Genomic DNA, 22,516 nt, shown 5'->3' on the forward strand with positions numbered 1-22,516 from the left:
TATTTAATAACATATGAATATGTATTAATCATTAGTTGATTAATGGTACAACATTACACACTTGCCATGTTTATAGAAGCTGACATTCACTTAGCTCTTGTTCAAGATGAGATGTATGTGGGTTTGTTTGGTAATGTAGATAGTCATTTCATGCTAATATTATTGACATACAACTTTAAGTAACTACCCATATAACAGCATACATTTTGATGTTGTGTTTTCTGGTGTCTTAACTCTGTAACACATTACTTACCTTAATCTTCTTTCATCATTCATAATGTTGGCATGTGATCATGTATGATTTTTGGTTACAATAACAGATCTGTTAGTGTGTATAATATATCTGTAGTCTCTCTGTATCTCTATGGATATATGTATACACACACACACACACACACACACACACACACACACACACACACACACACACACACACACACACACACACACACACGACACTTGCTAAAATTATGGGATCAGTATGATTGAGCCCATAATTCACTCACCTGTATTTAACTTTAAATATAATTACAACAAGGCCTACTTACACATCAATGGCTTCCGTTTAGCACTATATATATATATATATATATATATATATATATATATATATATATATATATATATATATATATATATATTATATAATCAGAATTAACAGTACAGGCCTTCATGGCTCAAAAGAGGCCTTGTTTGCTGTTAAATACAACTTCTACACAGCTGACTCAAATAGGCCCTCAAACATACTCACCCAGTAATGTTATAAACTGTAATGAAGTGTTCATAGAATTACAACAAGGCCGCCTGTTAGCACACAAGGCCTTCAATGTACAGATATATATATATATATATATATATATATAAAAAAAAAAATATATATATATATATATATATATATATATATATATATATATATATATATATATATATATATATATATAGATATATAGATATCTATATATATATATATATATATATATATATATATATATATATATATATATATATATATATATATATATCTACATATATATATCTACACACAATATATAGTTAATTATATGTTGATAAATATATATGTTGATATATGTATATATCTAATTATATATATATTTATTTATATATATATATATATCTATGTATATATCAAGAGAGACTAACAGAGAGAGTCAAAGAGAGAGAGTAACAGAGAGAGAAAGAGAGAGATAGAGAGATAAACAGACAGAGAGAAAAACAGGAAAAGAGACAAACATACAGATGTGTGTGTATGGTTACATCTAGCTAAGTGTAACCAGAAATCTGTTCACAATAGCACTGTAGATGATTTCACACACATTGTTATTGTAATTCAAAGAGTCTACTAGTTTTGCACATGTTGATTGCCTAAGCCGAAAGTAAAGTTTCGATTCCTGTGAAAAGAGTATCTTACCCAAAGAATTTCAGCCAATTATTGTAACAAATTTCTTGTGGGAGAAAACCTAGACGTATAACTGCTACTGTAGGTTGTATTATAACCTTGGAAGAAACCGTGAAGATAACATGTAACTATTCACACATTCAGTAGACACCCGTATGCGTTCAACTTCACACAACGTACACTTGAAGAGAGAAGAAATGGCAGAAGCTTCCACATTGCACAGCCATCCACGTAAATCATACAAATTTATGAAGCAATCGAATCAACACCAGAGAAAAGTGCAAACGTGGCCAAAATCTATGACTTGATCCAAAAGAAATATCTATACTACCAAGAACCTGACAAACAACGAAATTGTAAATTTTCTGTACGATTCACTTTATCCGCAAATGAATGTTTTGAGTGTGCCCATGATCGGCTAGATCAACGATACGGATGCTGGCATGTTGCGCCATCATTTAAACTTACCATGGAACATGGAACATATCTTCTGTTAAATAGCATATTTTTGCCTAATACCAGTGACACTGAAGCCGCACCGACTGTCGCGTCTGCTGATCTACCTGCACCCTCCATTCATCAAGACCAGATGCAAGATGGACATAACTACTATGATATGTATCCAAACTTATATGGGCAAAACCAATGTGGATGGGAAAACAACCAAGAACTGTACGTACCTCCGGACGTCTTGTTTGAAGAAGCCACTGCAGATCCATATGACGCCCTCATGGAGATGTGTGTGATTCAGGATTCAACGGTTGAATCAACCATGGATGATACTGTTGTGCCTTCCTGGAGCGAGCAGTTGCAGCCAAATCAGTTTTGACTTCTACAAGAATGGTAAATACAAATTTCGTTATGCCTTTACTCAAATTATATATGTCTACATTAATAATATACACCATTTGTTAGCCAAATGAGTGGATACAGCTTAACATTGCAGACAGGCTTACATGTAGCGTGCACAAAGATATTATTTCCTATAACAATATACTACATGACGAACCATTAGTACACATTGGTGACGGAGTCCTAAATCCTAGATTATTATCGCTTTTAAAGTATCATTTCAACATGTTACACTAACTGTAACACACACACACCTCATTGTTTAGCATTCAACATATAAAAACAAAGTGTCGCCCACATATGACGTGGGAACCTGGTCATGTCCCAAGGCATCCTTTAAAAGGTTACTGATGCAAGTCCCACCCCCAACCGACATGCGCGTGTGAAACCGTATTGGCTGTGCCTGTAGCTTATTGTTACGGTCAGTGCAGTGTGCCATGCGCGTGCGACGGTGGGGAGGTGCGTGCACAGCGCTGGAGGCCAATGTTCATTCAGTGGGAGGGGTGTTTGCGTGCATTTCACGGTGCCTTAACATGAAGTCACACGTCTTTTGTTCGCTCATTGGCTGATCGTCCGTTTTTTTCCGTGGGCACACATCCGTTTACAAAGTTTAGATATGTACGTGTCTAGAAGTGAATTTGTTTCACTTCCATATCATAACTTCCAGCCATGATATGCGTACTACTAGCAGCACCATGGAGGGACATGTATTGAACGCACAGTGTACACATCGTGTTGCGCATGCGCTAAGACTTAGTCCACACATTCGTGACATGCGCGCGCAACAGACGTTGTGCACGCACATTATTATGTATACAGGCACCGGAAAAAACATATCAGTAGTAATGCCAGCAACGCCATTCGCAAAATGAGACAGTTCTGTATCTGTAGTTTTATCCTTGCAGTTTAAACATATACGTTACTTATGCGTGAATATCCACAATCATATAGAGATGTGTTAGCCGTTGTCATGCTGAGACATATATAAATGTGCCATCTTTGAACATCATGTGTTTGCTGTATTTCACAGATGTCGCGGATGAATACATGGGACCAATGTATGATTTCAGATGAGCCAATCGTTATATTAGATGATTGTGACGACTAGCGAAAAACTATTTTAATAAATATGTAACAATGCTTTCAATGATTGGTGCGCAGATTAACAATCACTACATAATGTTATCCTCTTATGCCAATATTTACTATGCACTTAATTAACATACTGATGTTGCTAAGCACTAAAGTTAGAACACACACTGTTGCTGAAATGAATATAATTCCTAGCGCGTCTATTGAGTGCACAAAGAAACTGGGTAAAGGCCCGCGATAATGTAGATTGCGAGACCCCGCCCACTATGCCCACAGTTGTCTGGAATGACGCGGAAGCAAGATAATGTAATGAGCACAGCATTTTAACAAGCCCAGGGACTGCACGACCTCTGGCTTTCACAAAATCTAAATCTCCCCGTATCTCTTCTTAAAGAGCTAAGATTGCTGCTGAACTCAAACTATAGCAACTTACAATCTCCTCCTCACTCATCCCATCTAACAGGGTTCTCTCCCTGTACAAACGACGATGGGGCACAACTTCTCTCCTCTCTCTTCTCCTCTCATCTCCTTGCCCTCTCCCTCTCCCTCTCCTGTCCGCGTGCCTGTCCCTGTCACTGTCCCTGCCACTGTCCCTGCCTCTGTCCCTGTCCCTTCCTTGGCCTGTGACATCCTCTCCATCAGCAAGCCTCTCGTGCAATAGAATCTTCCTCCGTCTCATAAACATTCGCATCATTATCAGGTCTGTAGCTGTGAATGCGCAGGTAATTGCCCTCCTTTAAATACCTATGTGATGATGTCAGGTGACTTGCTGAAGTGCAAGGTGTTACATTAACATATCCAAGTAGTTCACTCCCAACGTTTATCCAGTTGCAATTAAAAGGATTATTTATGTGTGTTCACCAGGCAATCATGATATTTGAGAATGATGTAACGTTAAGCTTTGTACAAGCATTTATTGTCAAGTATTTCTGGAATGTGTAATGCATGTACCACTTCTGAACGCAACACTCAATCATCTTATTAGGATACAACCATGACATTGACGTTGAGAAACTACGTTGCAACATGTGTAATTTGGCATGTTATTGTCACCTGTTCACATGAACTAATTGAAATGTGCATATGCATCATTTATTCCATCAGGATAGTTGCTATTGATTCAGTTTCAATCGTGTAAAAATGAGTAACTATTAAAGATGTGTGTATAAGTTAGCATGAAGTGATTGTAATGTATCGTGTACAATGTAAACATGCAATGTTATTGAGTGTCCAATTGCGGACGTCATCAAAAGAGGGAGGTCACAAAGTACATGTAAACATGAAAACAAACTGCTACATTTACGTTTGATCATGCGTTACACATTACAAGCATTGTATAATTCCTCAAAGATTCAGGGGAGCGCCAATGTTCACGTGATTATATGAAAAAGAAAAATAAATGCAACAGGAAGTGCTGTAAGGGGGATCTCCGGCTGCCAGGACTTCGCAACTGTGACTTGCACAGACTGGATACTGAACACAGGATTCTACGCGTTTCGTCGGTACGACTTCTTCAGGAATCTTCAGGAATCTGAAGAAGTCGTACCGACGAAACGCGTAGAATCCTGTGTTCAGCATCCAGTCTGTGCAAGTCACAGTTGCGAAGTCCTGGCAGCCGGAGATCCCTCTTACAGCACTTCCGCCCACAGCCCTGCGTCAACCGGATGTGAAGTTGATGGGAGCAGAGAAGCAGAGGGAAGAAACACACTGTGTACTGGTGAATTGCTTTATCTATCAGGATTTCGTACAATGACTGTACCTATTATTCCTTATGTGAGTGCATAGCCATATGTTTTATCTGTGATGATCTCCAATACACTTTAAGACGTTATTGCGCAATTTTGGTATTTCTTATTATTTCTGGGTATTCGTGCGGTGGTGGAGAAAAAGTGAAAGGGGTCTACACCTGTGGATATCCATGTTCATTGCTCTAAACAGAGAGAGGAGTGTCTCTGTAATGCCTGATTTTTGAAAGGAAAATTGTGAGTGGATTACCTTTTTCACTAGAAAGAAAGAATTGAGACTGTATCACACTATGTTGCCTTTATTTTTCTTTTTCATATAATCACGTGAACATTGGCGCTCCCCTGAATCTTTGAGGAATTCTGCAATCAAAAAGACTAAGAGAACAGTTTTTACAAGGGTTTTGAGTAGCTTTTCTATTAGCACCTTTTACACTGGGTGGTGGATTTATCACATGATTAACTAATAGATCACAGTTCACGTTGTAATTGAATTTATAGATATTATTTCTGTCATTTGCTTTTAAACAAATTGTTACACATATTTCACTTTTTTAGGACATTGTTATAAGTAAGCGCCGTTGCAATCACATTTTTTTCACTATTGTATAATGTATAGCAGCATTACTAGACGCTGGATCTGTTAGATGTGTGAAATGTGTTACATCATATAATAAATTGAAGCAAACTTAAGTAACATGTTTGATATGATGTGACCTGTTCCTTTAAGAGTTGAGTATAGGATTTTCCCTTGACACATCATAACATGAAGACTAATGTGACACGCAAATCATCTTAACATATAAAAGTACAATGTTATGCAAATAATAAACGTAAGGGGTGACACGATGAAGTGAATGACCTCGACACTGTAATGCCAAGCACATTTTTATTATGAGCAATAGAACGTAAACAGTCCTATAATGTTATAAGTCCCCGCTCCATTGACTCCATTGATGTAGAGATGAGGTTTTTTGTCTAAGTGCCATCCCGGCAACTTTGCCAATCGTTCTCCGCTCCAATTTGCCAACTTTAGTTGACGGGACCATTTGCTGATGAAATCTCCATTTCTGAGTGCCGATCAGCACCGATAAGCTGATCGGGGCTACTTGAAAACAGCCGATTTTAAAAAGTGCCGAAAAGTGCCGATAAGTGGGTTATCGGCAGCCGCATGCCGATAAAAAAATTTCGGCAAGAAAAACTGCCGATTTTGAGCACTTATCGGCGCTTACTGAATCTCAAATCCAATTTTTTTCACTATTGTATAATGTATAGCAGCATTACTAGACGCTGGATCTGTTAGATGTGTGAAATGTGTTACATCATATAATAAATTGAAGCAAACTTAAGTAACATGTTTGATATGATGTGACCTGTTCCTTTAAGAGTTGAGTATAGGATTTTCCCTTGACACATCATAACATGAAGACTAATGTGACACGCAAATCATCTTAACATATAAAAGTACAATGTTATGCAAATAATAAACGTAAGGGGTGACACGATGAAGTGAATGACCTCGACACTGTAATGCCAAGCACATTTTTATTATGAGCAATAGAACGTAAACAGTCCTATAATGTTATAAGTCCCCGCTCCATTGACTCCATTGATGTAGAGATGAGGTTTTTTTCTAAGTGCCGTCCCGGTAACCTTGCCGATCCTTCTCCCCTCCAACTTGCAAACTTTAGTTGGCGGGACAAATTGCCGATGAAATCTCAATTTCTGAGTGCCGATCAGCACCGATAAGCTGATCGGGGCTACTTGAATACAGCCGATTTCAAAAAGTGCCGATAAGTGTCTTATCGGCAGCCGCATGCCGATAAATTTTTATCGGCAAGAAAAACTGCCGATTTTGAGCACTTATCGGCGCTTACTGAATCTCAAATCCAATTTTGGCGGGAAAATGCCGATAAAAGCCTTATCGGCGCTTACTGCATGAGGCCCTATATCATAAAAACACATCATTTGCTATGAACATAATGATAAAGTAATTATGTGCTACTGTAATGATTTTGCCTGTACAATAATATTGTTATACATTGTATTATCTACTTACTGCACCGACACACTTTATTCGAGCAAATACCCAGTATGTACCTGGCAGATACCTGGAATGCGCCGCTCCTCACCTCTGACAAGCCCCGTTGCGTTTGCCTTCCCAGCCTGGGTTCATGCCTGGCTGACGGGCGGCTGATCTGTTAAATGATAATGATTAGGATTTAATAGGCTGCAATGCTTCGCGTGTCTACCAAATGGCATAAATTCATGAATTGTAATGCAGTATATATATATATACTGTGCAGTATTGCAGCCAGCGGGAATAAAATGCTTCAATCCCTGCCTGGAAAATACCTCAATGCACTCGGGCAGAAAACAGTCACAAACCTCAATACACCCGGATATACCCGAATTCGTGGGACTAGCCGAGCTCGAATAAAGTGTGTCGCCAGTGTAACAATAAATACATTTGATAATGTAACATAAACACATTTTTTATGTACATGTGCATATGCCATTAACATCACCTAATCAACTACTAATATATTTGTGTACAAATGTTTGATATTTAAATAGAATCATAAAAAAGACATTATAAGTCACACATGAATGGTATTAAATGTTGGTGTGTTATCCAATTTATCCAAAACACAAGAGTACAACGTTAACTGGCCTATTGAGACTACATTATACTGGACACAGATCTAGTTTGATTGCAGGCCGTTTTTTTTTGTATGCTAGGCAAAATGAAATGTGGGATGAATGACTGCTCCTAAGTTTGATAATAGTACGCTAACACCCCCTCATGAACTGTATGTTACAGTATTTCCCGTGGTACTGCTGCGGCCAGCTTTATTGCTGCATTTGGGTAGAAAAAGGGGGAAATGTCCTCGGGCGCGTCACTCTGCTCCCAGCTCCACGACGTGTGTTACGTGCAAAGTAAAAGAGAGAGGGGAGGGCCACAGTAAAAAACAACTCAAAGTTATACACACTTCTTTCTTTAGAGTGGGAGGGGAGGGGTGGGAGGGGAAAACAAGGGAAGAATGATGTTAAAACACACTGTTTGGGTAGAGACACACTCACATGGAATTTCTAATATCTTGAGCTGATGTTCTCTCCTCAACACGTGATTACATAGGTTGTAGGTGAGGAAGTGCCCTCTGGTATCTTCCTCTGCTCCCCCTATATTTGTTTTGTTTCGCCCTCCTCTCAACCATGTCACTGGATCTGGAGATTGTTGTGCCTTCTGTTTCCTTTTTGGAATTGCGCCCGAAACAAGGTGAAAATCCTTCTCCTGTCCAGATGGAGTGGTGGGTATAGGTTGAGTGGTGGGTATAGGGGGAGTGGTAGGTATAGGGGGAGTAGAGGGTCCGGCTTCTGCCCTTTCCTGATCACTCAATATAAACAAAGAGAATAAAAAAGCATTTTATGAGTTAATACTCATGCTCCATGGTTCTGTAGGCGTTGCTGTTCCTCTGCTCCGCTCCGTGACTCCACCACATCAAAGTACAGCCCTCGTGAGCCTCTGCATGCAGAAACTGACGTTGTTGGGCTCACCACCACCTACTTTGCACGTAACACACGTCGTGGAGCTGGGAGCAGAGTGACACGCCCGAGGACATTTCCCCCTTTTTCTACCCATACTTATACAGAGGTTGGTGAATAACCTCTGAAAGACTCAGGCAGCGGAACCATTCTGTGGAAAGGACTGAAGCCACATCTTGAAAAACTTTTTTTTGCGCAAATTTTCTCTTTTTCCATTTATTGCTGCATTTGCCCGTCTTTTCCCGCGGCTGTTTTCGGTCTGGCGCCGAACTTGGCCGCGCACCAGCCGTATCTTCCCCGCATTTCCCCCTCCCCCTTCCCTTCCCCTCGCGACCCCCTGGCTGTTCCGCTCCACTCCACGCGCTGGATTGCTCGCATACCCCCTTACCTTCAGCCTCCTTTGGGGATGCCTGGCGTCTTCGGGGATGCCTGGCGTCCTCGGGAATGCCTGGCGCACGAAACCGGAGCCCGGCTGTCGCGCGGCATGCTGCGAAAAAAAAAATTGCTGCGTTTACCCGCACATTGCGGTGGCGGCCGCATAAGAATTAAAGCGGCCTCCAGTGTAAATGTAATTTTTGCCAGAGATAAGAGGTCAGTGAATGTTATTAAGACCTCCGATGGCTACTGTAAGTTGAAACCACCTGACTGTAAGGCAGTGAAGGGAAGCACTGTGTGCAACATTTGTCGTGCCTATGTGAAACTGGGGTCATTGCAGAATGTGCATGGGAATATTAATTATTTATGATCTCACCTTCAGCAGTTGTGCCTGATGGGTCTGGCAAGAAAAACAACAGTAAAAGATTGTTAGTTATCTCAGTATATAAACAAATTATACAATATGTTTTTTTGTACAGTACCAGCATACACAATTAATATTTTCCTGTTTCATATAGGGACTTTATAAATTGTAGTGCTATTCTTAACATATGATATGACATATGGAAAAATGAGGAACAGACCTCAAAAAAACCGATGCTCTGTCAATAGCAATGATGTAGTAAAAATGTTGTAAAGCAAATATCTCTGATTCCTTCGGTTGTGTCAGCGTGTGGAGGGGATTAAAAAAGTAAGTAAAGTGTCTTCGGTGTGTTGAAAATGGACTCAGCCAGGGTGGGCAGTTAATAAGCTTAAGGAATACAAATAACAAGATATTTCAATGCCATATAGGCAATGGGATACTCACAATGTCCTCAGATAGCTTCCCTTACCGCAACAGTGTCCCACACCACGTATCAGCTGGCCGGTATTCATGATAAGCTGCCCGTGTCCGCCTGTTATCGCTGAAAATTGATGAAGGCCCCCACGAACAATCCGATCACCGTGCGTGCTCTAATCGTAAATAGCGTAGCAAAAATTGTTGAAATGGTGGTCACTGCTCCCCGAATACTCGGAATCAACCAAGCGCCAAGTTAATAAAAATGTTATTTATTCATGAAAAAACGAGAAAGCATACAAAAGGTGTACAGCTCTAACGCGTTTCGTCTCAGCTTGGCGCTTAGTTGATTCCGAGTATTCGGGGAGCAGTGACCACCATTTCTACCATTTTTGCTATGATATGACATAGGAAGGTCACTAACAATGAAATGTAGTCAATATACATATATATACATATATATATATATATATATATATATATATATATATATATATATATATATATATATGTATATATATATATATAGCAAATTTAAATATACTGTATGCTCACTTGCATGTCTTAGGCCGGTCTGCAACCCCGCCTTTCACCATTATCACCCAGCACACAGCACTTCCACTGCAGCAAGGGATTCTGGGAAATGACATGCAAATGAGCACACAGTGCCACTTTTTGCTTCAAAAACCATTTTAAACATGGTTCCCTATAGGCTTAAGCTTGCTGGATGGTCACAGCTTTGAGCACAGCCAGGGTTAAGATGCACTGTGTGCTCATTTGCATGTCATTTCCCAGAATCCCTTGCTGCAGTGGAAGTGCTGTGTGCTGGGACATGCAAGTGAGCATACAGTATATTTCCATTTGCTATATGCTTTGCTGTGGTGGGTTTTTGTCACTTTTTTTACTCACCATAACTTATATATATATACAAAGTGGTCGACAAATCACCCAAAAATCTACTCGCCGAACCAAAAAAATCTACTCGCCACCTATCCCCGCCCCTAGCCTGCCATTAGTCCCGCCCCCACTTTTTAATAAAGGCGTAAATTGCTACTAAGAATTGAGTGTGTGAGTGTGTGACTTGTTGGGTGGGGAAGTGTGGACTTATCGGGTGGGTAAGTGTGTGAGTAGGGTGGGTGGGTGAGTGTGTGAGTAGGGTGTGTGTGAGTAGGGGGTGAGTGTGTGAGTAGGGGGGAGGGTGAGTAAGGGGGGAGGGTGAGTAGGGGGAGGGTGGAAGGTAGGGGGGTGAGGAGGGAGGAGGGGGGAGGGGTGGGGGTGAGGAGGGTGGGGGGGGAAGAGGGATGGGGGGTGAGGAGGGATGGGGGGTGAGGAGGGATGGGGGGTGAGGAGGGATGGGGGGGTGAGGAGGGATGGGGGGGTGAGGAGGGATGGGGGGGTGAGGAGGGATGGGGCGGTGAGGAGGGATGGGGGGGTGAGGAGGGTGGGGGGGAGGTGAGGAGGGTGGGGGGAGGTGAGGAGGGTGGAGGGGAGGTGAGGAGGGTGGGGGGGAGGTGAGGAGGGTGGGGGGGAGGTGAGGAGGGTGGGGGGGGAGGTGAGGAGGGTGGGGGGTGAGGGAATGGGAGGTGAGGAGAGTGGGTGGTAGGTGAGGAGGGTGGGTGGTAGGTGAGGAGGGTGGGTGGTAGGTGAGGAGGGTGGGTGGTAGGTGAGGAGGGTGGGGGGGAGGTGAGGAGGGTGGGGGGGGTGAGGAGGGTTGGGGGGAGTTGAGGAGGGTGGGGGGAGGTGAGGAGGGTGGGGGGGAGTTGAGGAGGGTGGGGGGAGGGAGGGGGAGGTGAGGAGGGTGGGGGGGGAGGTGAGGAGGGTGGGGGGGGGAGGTGAGGAGGGTGGGGGGGAGGGAGGAGAGGTGAGGAGGGTGGGGCGTTGGTGAGGAGGAGGGGTGAGGAGGGTGGGTGGGGGGTGGAGGGTGGGGAGGGTGGGGGGTGAGGAGGGTGGTGGAGGATGGGGGTGTGATTGATGTAGGTGGGGTGGGTGGGGGTGGATGGCCCGATTGATGTAGGTGGAGGGGGCAGATGGCCCAATTGATGTAGGTGGGGGGGGGGCGGATAACCCGATTGAGGTGGGGGGGGTGGATGGGCCGATTGGGGGAGGGGAGATGGATTGCCCGATTGGGGGAGGGTGGATGGCCCGATGGTGGGGGAGGGGTGGCGGATGGCCCGATGGGAGGGGGGTGGCAACAGATGGCCCTGCAGGGGCCTGTGGCAGACAGAGGCGCGTAAGGGGCTGGCTGCCAGAAGGGGGAGGAGTGAAAGCGCTGATGAGAGGAGGGAAAGTATTGCTGAGAAGCGGGGGAGGAGGGAAGGCACTGCTCAGAGAGCCAGAGATGGGGTAATCTCCCTCAACAACATGAACCCGCCTCCGGCTTTTTTTTTTTTCTCCAGCGCGAGCGGGGGAAATGAAACAGCAGCGCGAGCAGGGAAAAATTAAAAAAAAAAAACACGTGTGCTGCTTGGGCCAATAGGAGCTCGCCACAGTGTTAAATCCACTCGCCCGGGGCGTGCAGATGTTTAGGTTTGTCGAACACTGTATATATATATATATATATATATATATATATTTATATATATATATACAGTATATATATAAAAAGGTTTTAGGTGTGCAAAAATATCAAAATAAGTCATTATCTAAAGACCATTAAATGCTGCCTCAAAATTCCTAACCTCACACCAAGGTTAACAAATATAAAACCAAACAATATGAATAGAGGGTGCAAATCAGTGGATCAACAAATAAAAAATATCAATACACAATGTGTCATCGGAAGGTGACCAAGGTGGTAACAAAGTTCCAAATTCTTTGATCCTAAAGATAATGAAAAAAAGGCCACAGTAGTGAAGTACTAAAAGTCAACTTTATAAGGAGGAAGAAAATTGGCTACATACAATGCAGCTGAAAATATCAGGCAGTGTGGGTGTATGTCACCACACAGGCAATCTGCATACAAATCAGCGACTCCCACTCTGTTTGGAATCCTCTGTCTTGGAAGTAGATCTTCCTACAGCGTGGTGTCAGCAGGTAAACTTTAATGTGCTCTGACACAAGTCACCAGCGTTGCTGCTATGGCAGCGTAATCAGAAGATCAATGCCAATACCAGGAGCAGTCCATTGTTAAACTCCAAAGAGCAAACAGTCCCAAGATATTTAAGCCAGATGGGTAACAGATTATCAAAGAGAGGATGGCGCTGTATAAAAGCACTTACAATAAATGCACAAGAATAAAACCTTACGCATTTCGTTCCTAGCGTGGGAACTTCTTCAGAGGTAATGATGGCTATCTGTGCACACATAGGGCTCGATGCAGTAAGCACCGAAAAAGCACTCTCGGCAGGGGTTCAATATCGGCATGATTTTGGCGTGTTGCCTTCGCAGTATTCAGGAAGGGCTGAATCCCTGGTGAATCACTGCGAAAGCAATATGTCGAGTAGCCGGTGGCGAGACAGTCTGTCTGCCAATAACCAGGCGATACGCCGTCCCCTGCCGAGATGTGCTTGCAGCAGAGAGAAATTCGCCGCTCTCTCTGTGCAAAGCTCGGCAAAATAAAAAATATTTGAAAACAATTTTTATTCATAGTGTACATGTGCAGGGGGTCTCCGAAGCTGAACCGCATTGGTTTCAGGTCCGGGGACCCCCTGCTTCCCGAGATACAGGCCCCGTTATGAGTTGCATTTAAATGTCCCTATCACGTGACCGCAGAATGTAAACAAAGCAGAGGGATACCGGCACCCCATGAAGGGGTCTGTATCTCGTGAAGCAGGGGGTCCCCAGACCTAAAACCAAAGCGGTTCAGCTCCAGAGACCGTCTGCACATCTACACTACAGTATGAGTAAAACACACATATAAATAAACAATCATTCCTTACCTTTGCGGCTATCTGCTACGGTAATGAAGCAGCATTAATGTATTTTTAATAATAGTGTATGGGAGCAGAGTGTCCCCTGAGCTGAACCGCATTGATTTGTGGATCAGGGACACCCTGCTTCCCTAGTTACAGGCCCCGGTATGGGTCATCGGGAGCCAGTGTCGCCGCCATCTTTATAGCATCCCATACGCGACGTGCCCGCTATAAAGATGGCGTTGACACTGGCACCGAAGCCCCATACCGGGGCCTGTAACTTGGGAAGCAGGGAGTCCCTGAGCCAGAAATCAATGCGGTTCAGCTCAGAGGACCCCCTGCACCCGCACAATATTATTAAAATACATTAATGCTGCTTCATTACCATAGCGGATAACCGCTAAGGCAATGAAGGGGTTAAGGCATAATAGCATGTTTATCGGGGACAATTGCCCCAAATAAACATTGCAATAAACAACATACGCCCCCTGTGCCCCCAACAACCCCTATAACCCCATTACATATATAAAAATTTTGGGATGCACAGCAATGATACTATAGGCCGGCGGTGGCCCTCGGGTGTTCCCCGCAGGTCTGCAGTACCAATTCTGTGCAACCCCCTCAAAAAAAGCAACACATAAATACACCACCCTTAACACATACAGTATAGTAATGTGCAAAATTAATATTATCCACATATGGATAATAGTGAATTTGCCCATTTAAAATACATAAAGAACAATAAATACAATAAATACATATAGCACTCAACCGTCCATACCCCCTCTGATGCTGCAAAACATAAACAAGAATAAAAACAGCCAATGTAATGTACCCTAACCCCTTAATCACCATAGCGGTTGGTAACCGCTACAGTCATTAAGGGGTTAACCCATCCTCACCCACCACTCGGGAGTCCTAAATACCCTCCCCCACTACCCCCCAACTCCGTGAGGCCTAACCACCCTGAACCAATACCCAGCCGGGAGGCCTACCAACATACCCTTGGGGCCAATACCCCCTTCCCCCACCCCCAGTACCCACAATAAAAACAATACACAGCCCCACAATAAACATCATTATATTTATTAAAAACATAACCACCCTCTGTGCCCCCCCATAAATACATGATTTATTATTTTACATACAGGGTTAATACCCCAGGCCCATGGAAGTCCCCGGTGGGCCTGACGGGTGTCCGTAGACCTCACAGTAGCCCAGCACCATATTTCAAACAGGGTCTGGAGGCCTATGGGTGGTCCCCGCCAGGCGCCTTGGTCCACCAGGTGCTCTCTGCGGGCCACAATGGGGTCCCCACGGGTAGGCCCGTGGCTGTCTGGGAGGCCCCGGGTCTGACCCACAGGTGTATGAGGGGCCTCGGGTGGTTTCCACAGGGGTCTGGGGGCCCTCAGATGGTCCCTAAGGGTCCACAGTGCCCCCACAGATGTGGGGCCACTGGTTCTTCCCCGCAGGTGTCCCCCGTGGACCTGGCAGCCGTTTACCCATGAGAAGTCCGAGGAGACCTCAGGTGGTCTCCATAGGTCCCCCGCAGACCTGAGGAAACAAACCTGTATGTAAAAAAAATAAACATGTCCTATACATTAAATACATCAATCCCCACCCCCCCTAACACATACAGTACAATAATGTGCAAAATAACTATTATCCAGATATGGATAATAGATTATTTGCCCATTATTAAACACATTAACTAGCATAATAAAATAAATAAAGTTCTACTGACCTCATCAATATGAAGCCCCCTTGACAGCAAATTCGGCGTCCTCCGTTGCCAACAAAATACATAGCCAAAGCATTGCAATTACATTCTGAAATCAATTAACCCCTTAATCACCTTATCGGATAATAACCGCAAAGGTAATTAAGGGGTTAAGCAACCCTGGCCCGATACCCACCCTTCACCCATTCATTTGTACAGTGGCTTCATCATGCAACTATATATATATATATATATATATATATATATATATATATATATATATATATATATATATGCAAATATAGCTGTATGCTCATCTGCATGTCTTAGGCAGGTCTGCAACCCCGCCTTTCCCCATTATCACCCAGCATACAGCACTTCCACTGCAGCAAGGGATTCTGGGAAATGACATGCAAATGAGCACACAGTGTCACTTTTTGCCTCAATAACCATTTTTAACATGGTTCCCTATAGGCTTAAGCTTGCTGCATGGTCACAGCTTTGAGCACAACCAGGGTTAAGGTGCATACCCAGAAAACCACCCACAGACAGCTGTTTTGACCTTGATGGGTCTCATCAGTGTGGGGTTGATTTTACTGGGAATGCAAGAGAGGCTATGGGATAGGCTAAACCATAATACTGAGTTAAGTTATGGTGAGTAAAAAAAGTGACAAAAACCCTCCACAGGAAAGCAAATATGCAAATATAGCTGTATGCTCATCTGCATGTCTTAGGCAGGTCTGCAACCCTGCCTTTCCCCATTATCACCCAGCATACAGCACTTCCACTGCAGCAAGGGATTCTGGGAAATGACATGCAAATGAGCACACAGTGTCACTTTTTGCCTCAATAACCATTTTTAACATGGTTCCCTATAGGCTTAAGCTTGCTGCATGGTCACAGCTTTGAGCACAGCCAGGGTTAAGGTGCATACCCAGAAAACCACCCACACCTTAACCCTGGCTGTGCTCAAAGCTATGCATTATGTATACAATGTAAATTCAATGTTTAGATTGGCATTTGATGCTTTTGATTGGAACATGAGAATGATTTTAATAGGAAATAGGATTTTGTTTTACTGTGGCTGATATGGAGAAGTGGTATTTTTATTTGTGCGTGTTTTTGTTAACCCTTAAACATTTCTTTGTATATTGGTTCATCATTTGTGTGTATATATATATATATAATTTGATTAATTAATGGTAATTTATTTATGTTGCCTTGCTTGGTTTAATTGTATACTTGTTTGGATTTCATTGTATTTTGTTTTGAATATTTTATTGTTAACATTGATTGGCAGAGTGTACATGGTGCACAGATTTTATGCATTATGTATACAATGTAAATTCAATATTTAGATTGGCCTTTGATGCTTTTGATTGGAACATGAGAATGATTTTAATAGGAAATAGGATTTTGTTTTACTGTGGCTGATATGGAGAAGTGCATATATATATATATATATATATATATATATATATATATACACACAAATGATGAACCAATATACAAAGAAATGTTTAAGGGTTAACCAAAACACGCACAAATAAAAATACCACTTCTCCATATCAGCCACAGTAAAACAAAATCCTATTTCCTATTAAAATCATTCTCATGTTCCAATCAAAAGCATCAAATGCCAATCTAAACATTGAATTTACATTGTATACATAATGCATAAAATCTGTGCACCATGTACACTCTGCCAATCAATGTTAACAATAAAATATTCCAAACAAAATACAATGAAATCCAAACAAGTATACAATTAAACCAAGCAAGGCAACATAAATAAATTACCATTAATTAATCAAATCCCAAAACAATTAAAATACCATCAAAATCAATTACACACGTAACTATTGTAATTGTTAAAAAAAAACATACTCCAAAAAAGTTACCATCTGACAAATATAAGTACCAAAAAGAATCCACTATAAAAAAAACAAGCATCACCCTGACCTAAAGCACAGCATACAACACCAAAAATTACATCTATCTAATTAAAAATGACATTACACAAATTTAAGCATATCAGCATAGCAAAATAAATTTTAAATACAGCAAAACAAGCATTTCCAACAAAATCATTTCTTACCCTGTATGTATATATTGATCTAGACATACATACAGTGGCAAGCAATGATCTATAAAAAAATAAATATATCACATGTAAAAAAAAAAAAAACATGTACAAGTTAAAAAAAAAACATTTCTTTTGTTGACTTACCATTACTTGACAAACTAACCGACTCCCGTTGAACAGCTTACTCTCAAACCAATCCACGCACATGAACCCATAACATAAAAAAACATAAAATAATAAACCATAAAATAATAAACCATAATAATCCAGGGGCCTGTGTCTTCTTTTTGTAATCCATTTCGTCTGTGGTGTCTTCATCTGTATTCTTCTTCCGCTCTCTTCCGGGGTCTTCTTCTCTTCTTCGGCCACGCCCTGGCCTTTTTCTTCTTTAGGAGGTCCTTCCTCCTCGGCGTCTGCCTTCAAAATGAGACGACATATAGGCCTATGATGTCACATTTTGGTCAAATGGTTCCCACGGCCCTGATTGGGCTGTGAAAACCATGTGATTTGGCCGAAAAATAAAAAAAATTGATGACGTCATTTAAAGGCAAAATCACATGGTTTTCACGGCAGACGCCGAGGTCAAGGGTCAGAGAGGTAGAGGTCCAGATACAAGCCAAGGTCAAAACAGGAACAGGATAAGCAAGGCAAGACAGCAACAGGGCAGCAGGGTGTTTGAGGCAAACACTAGTACACAAAAAGAGGTTTATACTCAGCCAGTTTGCATCAGGGCTGACTGAGTATTTAAAGGACAGATAGCCAATGGTAGGGAGCACACAGCTGCAGGGCAATGAACAAGAACCGCCCTTAGACATATTCAGTCCACTGGTAAACAGGGGCGGGGAGAAGTGCAGGTGTAGACAAATTGCTGGTGCAAAAAAACCCTCGTGTGCTCAAGGTAGCACTGTGCCTGCGTGTAGCTTCTTGCGTACAGTGCGCCTAACTTGTGACATCACGAGGGTGAAGCCTGAGCTAGGTCCGTTCGGTGTCACCCAGCCTGGCAGAGCGGTGCACGTTAGGCCCTTCCTCACAGGATGCGTCACGGGGGCGGAGCCTAAGCACGGGGCGTGCAATGTCCCTCAGCCTGGTAGTGCCGCTTGCGTCACCCGTCCCATCAAGGGCTGCATCACGGGGGGGGGGGGGGGATCACTGACGGACAATCCTCACACTGTCTTTATCTTCATCTGTTAATCCAATGATCCCATGTTAAATCCACGATGTTTACCTGTCAGCTTCTTGAGCTCAAATGAGACGTCATGGCCTTAAATATGACATGTGATGTCACATTTCAGCGGGAAATGGTTCACACGCCATCTGATTGGTTGTGAAAACATGTGCCCTTTTTTTAATGTGTCTTCATGAAAGGGACTGAAGCCAGCCAATCAGAATGGCTGTGCTTCCTTTCCCTTTAACATGACATCACCAAATCAAACCTGACTGCTGTCACATGGTATTTAGCCAATCAGATTGTGAGAACCATATCACCAATCTGATTGGTTGTAGTAGACCACGTGGCTCCCTTTGGATGACATTGTATATAATGGATGACATTGTAAGGAAGCAGGGTTCTCTCACCCACTCCTTACCTGTGTCGGGGACTGCTCCTTCTCCCTCTTCCTCCTCTCAGCGTTACCCTCTCAAATGCCGGGCTCCGTGTCAGCCGATGCTCTCACACGCGGCCGCCGTCACATCACATCCCTTCCCAAGAATTACTCTGTCATTTCTGTTCAGTCATATTGTTTGGTTCAGCAATTTTTTTTTACCACAATTGAATGTCATAATGCTTCCTGTCCTGGGGTCCATTACAATGAAATTACTTAACTGTTCCTAATTCACAATTACCTTTTATAATAAAACTATATTTCCTGATTTTTACTAACCATTTAAATATGCCTCCCAATATTTTTCAGTGTGGCCTTATTTCTAAAGGTAGATTTCTGTTGCAACTTTTCACAATACAGTTAATTTATGGATTGTTTTTCAGATTCTTTATCAGGAAGAACATCTGTTTCACAGATCTTATATGATCACGTCAACTGTCCCTTTGGGTTTCTCTTGATAAGTCCTGGGCGGTGTTGGATAGATTCCAATAATTATGTTTTTCAGCATTTATTCTTTCTACATAAAGTAGCAACAAATGTGTCATCTTTTTTTAAATAAATTAAATTGATATGGTATCTCTTTTTTGGCAAAGTGACATTGAAAACTGTAGATGTGTATTGAACATTTTTTGTTAAAGTTATACTAATTTTATATATAATTCCTAAGTAATTAAGCATATTACAGTATTAATATTCTGCTGTACTTAACTGTTGGGATTGGTATCTACAGAAACCAATGCATTCGTATTGTGTAGCTCATGTATCCTGAAAATGTGTCTCCCATACCAATCCCCTAACAGTCTTAAATAGCTGTTTAATGTAAACAAATTTGGGGCTTAAATACCTAAGATCATATTTTTATTGCGCATCAAACATTGTGCTAAAAAGTATTACAGACCTTCATAAAATGTGTGTCATACGTGCGAAGGTTGTTACAGTATGTGACTTACATAGGACACATAATTCAGTGTTTGAAACTAATTTGGATGCATTTCCTCAAGTTGAATATCTGATTGATACAATTTAAATTAAAACAGAATTCTAAATTTTTGTAACAAGTGTTAGTACATATAAATTAAATAATATTATTTATACAGTGAAAACCATACTGTGAAAATACTACATTTTGTTAGTCTATAGACTGAAACATCCATGCTGCATTAAAAACATTTTAGGTTGAAACATAGCATCTTAATTCTGCTCAAACACTATAACAATACTTTTTTAGGGTATACACCAGATTCAGCTTCAAGGTCAATTTTGATGCAAGTTCCAATTTTTTTGATGCGGAAGTACAATATTTTTTGTAAATACCATTACCATTTGTGCACTAATTGCATTCCATTTCTACAGTATGTGTCAAAATATTTGACAAAATGTTTGATGCTTAAGGCACAAGGTTAGTACATACATGCTCAAATAAAATGAAGATTTCTGTGAATTAAATTTACACTAAAAATGTCATTTGTGAGACTTAATACATACAGTAAGCCACATTGTTTTGTAAAATAATTGATTTGTACAGAGACTGCAAGGGAAATCACAGGGGGTTTCAAAGTATTAAGAAACACAAGCTCTGATACAATCACGAGAAGGGATCATAGTACTGTATATGGATTACTCATATCTTATATGATGAGAATACAACCCCTGGATGGTATAAAGAATGTTAATAAACGGAGTAGTTTCCTGGATAATTCAAATACTAAGGCTATATTAATTTTTGGGGAAAGGGAAGCTAATCCTTCTCCTGCTTCAATCCATAACATTGACATGTTCACAATGATAACTGAATGGATACTGTATGTGCCGCATCTCCATTCTCCACAACAGCTTTATGTACCTAAGCTTTTCCCCTCATTCTTATGTAGCAGGGTCCCTCCCCTGGCCCCTGGTCCGCGGTTCCCCCGCTTACCTCTGCTACAGCAGGGGAACGGTAAGAGGTTGCGGCAGCTTGTGGCAGACGACCAAGTCGCCGGAGGCATCGGCGGCTCCCGTAGCAGGGCACCGCCATCTTGGATTTGATTGCACATGCTCAGGAGACACGCGCATGCACAGTGATAAGTGCAGCAGCAACGGCCATTACAAAAAGGTGCTTCGCTGGGACTACAACACCCAGCAGCCCTCGGGGCTGCTAGATCACATGCTGGCCAACAGCCAATAGGGCTGCAGTTTCCCCTGCTGGGGGGTATTGATACATTTGGCACGTCTGAGACAATGCCAGCTGGAGCTGCGACAACAGAAGAACAGGGTGTGCATTTGCAGGGTGTCAGTGGCCCCTGCACGAGGCTAGGCCCCGACTCACCTCAGCTAGTGGTTGCTGCAGGGACAGGCCCATCAGATAGGGACACTGCTTCTGTAGTACAAGGGTGAGGGACACAGCCAGGAATGGCCTCCAGTGGTCTGGGACCAGACAACCCATGAAAGAACAGAGACTATCTTCATGGTGGAACACTCCAACTGGATACCACCCCATGTGGAGGCGGACGCCATCGCGGACAACGTCGCTGGATCTGCGGATCCCTTTCTTCAGTTGGCGCTACTGGGTGTTGGAGCAATGGCAGGTATGCCTCACCTCGACAAGTGCACCAACTGTTGTGACGGGAAGGGGTACCAAGGCCATTAATACAGGTATTTTGCCTGGCTGGGAGCCCCTGAGTCATATTGGGGAATTATGAGTGTCAGCTCTTCAACCCAATTGTGGCATGTAACTGCATGTGTAATAAAGATATGTGTGGGTTTTTACTGTTCCAGGGGTGCTAACCAGCGGAGATGTGCAAGGCATGAGTTTCAGGGGGGATTTAACGGTAAAATGTTGTCAGGGTGTGTTCGGGTAGAAGGGGGCCAATGTTGCAGGTACCCCAAAACATGCACTCAGGAATCTCCCCAGATTCCTGAGGACATGAGGAACATAGACCACCGGATAAAATCCTCCCTAGAAAGCAGTTTGCAGCTCATCACCAAATCTCCCTGGTTCAGCACAAACCAGGGCAGTAAGACCAGGCAGGGAACTGGGTTACATTATAGGTCCCGGGGTATGCCCAAATCCCAGAACCCAGTGAGGGGTTACGTACCTTTCTCAACAGATATGTGAAGAGAGTTATAGGGGTTTTTAAGTTAACACGTGAGTGTCAGCTCGCAGCCCGGTATTGGCTGCAGTGCTGTAAATGTATATGTATATGCCTTCCCCAGTTATATATCAGTTATAAGCATTGTCACAGTGTTTCGCTGCTAACCACAGAAAGGAAAAAAGTTTTAAGAACCAGCAGCCTTACGCGTAGCATATAAGCAGCAAGCTAACTTTGGATAGGAATGTCCCAGCGCTCTGATATTTGCTATGCATACTGCTAGGGGGTAATCCTTAAACCGGTTATGTTTTCTATATTAGAAACTTTCATAAGAAGTAATGAATGAAAGTCCCCCCTTAATATTATAAGGGTAACGGGATTTTCATTC

The 22,516-nt window shown here is 42.5% G+C and overlaps 1 long non-coding RNA gene across 2 annotated transcripts in view; it reads right to left on the bottom strand.

Moving 5' to 3' along the window:
• The window catches only part of LOC142488627 (uncharacterized), a 40,473-nt gene extending 19,387 nt beyond the window's left edge, over positions 1-21,086 (bottom strand). For both annotated transcript variants that reach the window (XR_012799544.1, XR_012799543.1), the window contains exons 1-2: positions 20,976-21,086; positions 2,098-2,249 (exon numbers count right to left, since the gene is read on the bottom strand). This is a non-coding gene — a long non-coding RNA (uncharacterized LOC142488627). The remainder of the gene's footprint in view (positions 1-2,097; positions 2,250-20,975) is intronic.
• Positions 21,087-22,516: the final 1,430 nt, after the last annotated feature.

Source organism: Ascaphus truei, chromosome 2 (assembly GCF_040206685.1).
Source record: "Ascaphus truei isolate aAscTru1 chromosome 2, aAscTru1.hap1, whole genome shotgun sequence".
Taxonomy (NCBI): domain Eukaryota; kingdom Metazoa; phylum Chordata; class Amphibia; order Anura; family Ascaphidae; genus Ascaphus; species Ascaphus truei.